At 46.9% G+C, this 5,000-nt stretch overlaps 1 protein-coding gene across 1 annotated transcript in view; it reads left to right on the forward strand.

Annotated features, from left to right (window-relative positions):
* epha10 (EPH receptor A10) overlaps positions 1–5,000 on the forward strand; it is a 191,967-nt gene that overhangs the window by 119,902 nt on the left and 67,065 nt on the right. The gene's annotated exons all lie outside the window — the stretch shown is intronic.

Genomic DNA, 5,000 nt, shown 5'->3' on the forward strand with positions numbered 1-5,000 from the left:
TGTTTCTTAAAGGAGTCAGTAGATCATCAAACACAGATGTTTCTTAAAGGAGTCAGTAGATCATCAAACACTGATGTTTCTTGAAGGAGTCAGTAGATCATCAAACACACATGTTTCTTGAAGGAGTCAGTAGATCATCAAACACTGATGTTTCTTAAAGGAGTCAGTAGATCATCAAACACAGATGTTTCTTAAAGGAGTCAGTAGATCATCAAACACTGATGTTTCTTAAAGGAGACAGTAGATCATCAAACACAGATGTTTCTTAAAGGAGTCAGTAGATCATCAAACACAGATGTTTCTTGAAGGAGTCAGTAGATCATCAAACACAGATGTTTCTTGAAGGAGTCAGTAGATCATCAAACACAGATGTTTCTTGAAGGAGTCAGTAGATCATCAAACACAGATGTTTCTTGAAGGAGTCAGTAGATCATCAAACACAGATGTTTCTTGAAGGAGTCAGTAGATCATCAAACACAGATGTTTCTTGAAGGAGTCAGTAGATCATCAAACACAGATGTTTCTTGAAGGAGTCAGTAGATCATCAAACACACATGTTTCTTGAAGGAGTCAGTAGATCATCAAACACACATGTTTCTTAAAGGAGTCAGTAGATCATCAAACACACATGTTTCTTGAAGGAGTCAGTAGATCATCAAACACAGATGTTTCTTAAAGGAGTCAGTAGATCATCAAACACAGATGTTTCTTAAAGGAGTCAGTAGATCATCAAACACAGATGTTTCTTGAAGGAGTCAGTAGATCATCAAACACTGATGTTTCTTAAAGGAGACAGTAGATCATCAAACACAGATGTTTCTTAAAGGAGTCAGTAGATCATCAAACACAGATGTTTCTTGAAGGAGTCAGTAGATCATCAAACACAGATGTTTCTTGAAGGAGTCAGTAGATCATCAAACACAGATGTTTCTTGAAGGAGTCAGTAGATCATCAAACACAGATGTTTCTTAAAGGAGTCAGTAGATCATCAAACACAGATGTTTCTTGAAGGAGTCAGTAGATCATCAAACACAGATGTTTCTTGAAGGAGTCAGTAGATCATCAAACACACATGTTTCTTGAAGGAGTCAGTAGATCATCAAACACACATGTTTCTTGAAGGAGTCAGTAGATCATCAAACACAGATGTTTCTTGAAGGAGTCAGTAGATCATCAAACACAGAGATGGTTCCAAAGCTTAGGAGCAACAGCCTGAAAAGATTTCTCTCCTCTGGTCCTGAAGTTCAGGAACCATCAGTAGATTCTGATCCACAGACCTCAGAGCCTGAGCTGGGGTGTAAGTCTGGATCAGATCATGAAGGTCTGACCATGAATAGATCTGAAAGTAAGAACCAGAATTTTAAAATGATCCTGAAAGAAACCAGTGAAGAGTTTGAAGGAGAAATGTGAGTTCTTCTACTAGAGCGGCTCAGAGTTCTGTATGAACTGCTGGCGAGGCTCAAATCATGGATTAAATGAAAGATAAAGAGGAAAAGGAATAATGTGAACATTTACTCTAAACATCAAGACAATCAGTTGAAACGTCACACGATTATTTTAGTGTTTTAACTACGATCATCGACACAAACAAACGTTCACGTCATGTTTCATCTGAACTTGTTGGACCTTCCCTGGAACCAGTAGATGGTTCAGACACGATGGATGTTCCTCGAGTCACGAAATCCATGCTTTGAGACTCGAACAGCGTCACCAGCGTCGTCAGCGGCTGTTTCAATAAAGTTGTGTATTTGGAAAGCGACGCACAACGGTTTGCTGGGTTCCGTGACGACGTCCAGCCAGATCGCGGAGGATCGTGTTCCAGGGTCGCGAACTGTCAGTTCGGCCCGTCGCGAGGTTCAGGGGTCATCAGGGGTCATCAGGGGTCACGGGGTGAAGGTCGATCACGTGATCTCGGACTCGCGGCGAAGTCTCCGGTGGCGCCGCCACATTTCCGCGGGCGCGTGTTTAAACGGGCGGCGAGGCAAGGCATTAAAAAAGCACTTTGAACGAGTCGACTTCCTGCCTCGACTCACCGGACGCTCGAGTGTGAAGAGACCGAACCCACGTTCCAGGCCACTCTCTTGTGTACGTTTACCCATCATGCCCTGCTGCGCTGGTGTGTTTGAAAGCGTGCGTGGATGTGAGCGTAATGAAGCGAGGGATGAGAGGGAAGTAAAGGAGTGGAGGAGAGAGAGAGGGAGGTGTGATGGCGAAGGAGACGCGACGGAGAGAAGGAAGTGCTGAGACGGCAGATGAAGCCTCTCGTGTCTCACAAGATAAATCCTTCATTTGGAGGAGAAAAGAAAACGCTTTGGATCGATCGTGTCTTCATCGAGAGACGTTCTTGTTCCAGGGATCTGTGATCTGTTCCGTGTGTGAGGGAACCGTCTGGTCCTTCAGAACCTTGAAGGAACCGTCCGGTCCTTCAGGACCTTGAAGGAACCGTCGGGTCCTTCAGGACCTTGAAGGAACCGTCCGGTCCTTCAGAACCTTGAAGGAACCGTCTGGTCCTTCAGAACCTTGAAGGAACCGTCCGGTCCTTCAGGACCTTGAAGGAACCGTCCGGTCCTTCAGGACCTTGAAGGAACCGTCCGGTCCTTCAGAACCTTGAAGGAACCGTCCGGTCCTTCAGGACCTTGAAGGAACCGTCCGGTCCTTCAGAACCTTGAAGGAACCGTCCTGTCCTTCAGGACCTTGAAGGAATCGTCCGGTCCTTCAGAACCTTGAAGGAACCGTCCGGTCCTTCAGAACCTTGAAGGAACCGTCCGGTCCTTCAGGACCTTGAAGGAACCGTCCGGTCCTTCAGGACCTTGAAGGAACCGTCCGGTCCTTCAGGACCTTGAAGGAACCGTCCGGTCCTTCAGAACCTTGAAGGAACCGTCCGGTCCTTCAGGACCTTGAAGGAACCGTCCGGTCCTTCAGAACCTTGAAGGAACCGTCCGGTCCTTCAGGACCTTGAAGGAACCGTCCGGTCCTTCAGAACCTTGAAGGAACCGTCCGGTCCTTCAGGACCTTGAAGGAACCGTCCGGTCCTTCAGGACCTTGAAGGAACCGTCCATCGTCTCCTCGTCTTCATCGTCTTCCTCGTCTTCATCGTCTTCATCGTCTTCCTCGTCTTCATCGTCTTCATCGTCTTCCTCGTCTTCATCGTCTTCCTCGTATTCATCGTCTTCATCGTCTTCATCGTCTTCCTCGTCTTCATCGTCTTCCTCGTCTTCATCGTCTTCCTCGTATTCATCGTCTTCATCGTCTTCCTCGTCTTCATCGTCTTCATCGTCTTCCTCGTCTTCATCGTCTTCATCATCTTCATCGTCTTCATCGTCTTCCTCGTCTTCATCGTCTCCTCGTCTTCATCGTCTTCATCGTCTTCCTCGTCTTCATCGTCTTCCTTGTCTTCATCGTCTTCATCGTCTCCTTGTCTTCCTCGTATTCATCGTCTTCATCGTCTTCCTCGTCTTCATCGTCTTCATCGTCTTCCTCGTCTTCATCGTCTTCATCGTCTTCATCGTCTTCATCGTCTCCTTGTCTTCATCGTCTTCCTCGTCTTCATCGTCTTCCTCGTCTTCATCGTCTTCCTCGTCTTCATCGTCTTCATCGTCTTCATCGTCTTCATCGTCTTCCTCGTCTTCATCGTCTTCATCGTCTTCCTCGTCTTCATCGTCTTCATCGTCTTCATCGTCTCCTTGTCTTCATCGTCTTCCTCGTCTTCATCGTCTTCATCGTCTTCATCGTCTTCCTCGTCTTCATCGTCTTCATCGTCTTCCTCGTCTTCATCGTCTTCCTCGTATTCATCGTCTTCATCGTCTTCATCGTCTTCCTCGTCTTCATCGTCTTCCTCGTCTTCATCGTCTTCCTCGTCTTCATCGTCTTCATCGTCTTCCTCGTCTTCATCGTCTTCATCGTCTTCCTCGTCTTCATCGTCTTCATCGTCTTCATCGTCTTCCTCGTCTTCATCGTCTTCCTCGTCTTCATCGTCTTCATCGTCTTCCTCGTCTTCATCGTCTTCATCGTCTTCCTCGTATTCATCGTCTTCATCGTCTTCATCGTCTTCCTCGTCTTCATCGTCTTCCTCGTCTTCATCGTCTCCTCGTCTTCATCGTCTTCATCGTCTTCCTCGTCTTCATCGTCTTCCTCGTCTTCATCGTCTTCATCGTCTCCTTGTCTTCCTCGTATTCATCGTCTTCATCGTCTTCCTCGTCTTCATCGTCTTCATCGTCTTCCTCGTCTTCATCGTCTTCATCGTCTTCATCGTCTTCATCGTCTCCTTGTCTTCATCGTCTTCCTCGTCTTCATCGTCTTCCTCGTCTTCATCGTCTTCATCGTCTTCATCGTCTTCATCGTCTTCATCGTCTTCATCGTCTCCTCGTCTTCATCGTCTTCATCGTCTTCATCGTCTTCCTCGTCTTCATCGTCTTCATCGTCTTCCTCGTATTCATCGTCTTCATCGTCTTCCTCGTCTTCATCGTCTTCATCGTCTTCCTCGTCTTCATCGTCTTCATCGTCTTCATCGTCTTCCTCGTCTTCATCGTCTTCATCGTCTTCCTCGTCTTCATCGTCTTCATCGTCTTCATCGTCTTCCTCGTCTTCCTCGTCTTCATCGTCTTCATCGTCTTCCTCGTCTTCATCGTCTTCATCGTCTTCATCGTCTTCCTCGTCTTCATCGTCTTCATCGTCTTCATCGTCTTCATCGTCTTCATCGTCTTCATCGTCTTCCTCGTCTTCATCGTCTTCATCGTCTTCATCGTCTTCCTCATCTTCATCGTCTTCATCGTCTTCATCGTCTTCCTCGTCTTCCTCGTCTTCCTCGTCTTCATCGTCTCCTCGTCTTCATCGTCTCCTCGTCTTCATCGTCTCCTCGTCTTCATCGTCATCGTCGTCAAACGCTCTCTCTGTCCTAAGCTCCGCCCACTGACCAAACCTCAGACGTTAAATCGACACTTTCTTGGTGACGTTTGAAACCTTTTATCTTGTTCTTATCTGTGCGACACCATCGAAGCCCG

Source organism: Callionymus lyra, chromosome 3 (genome assembly GCF_982586985.1).
Source record: "Callionymus lyra chromosome 3, fCalLyr1.hap1.1, whole genome shotgun sequence".
NCBI lineage: Eukaryota > Metazoa > Chordata > Actinopteri > Syngnathiformes > Callionymidae > Callionymus > Callionymus lyra.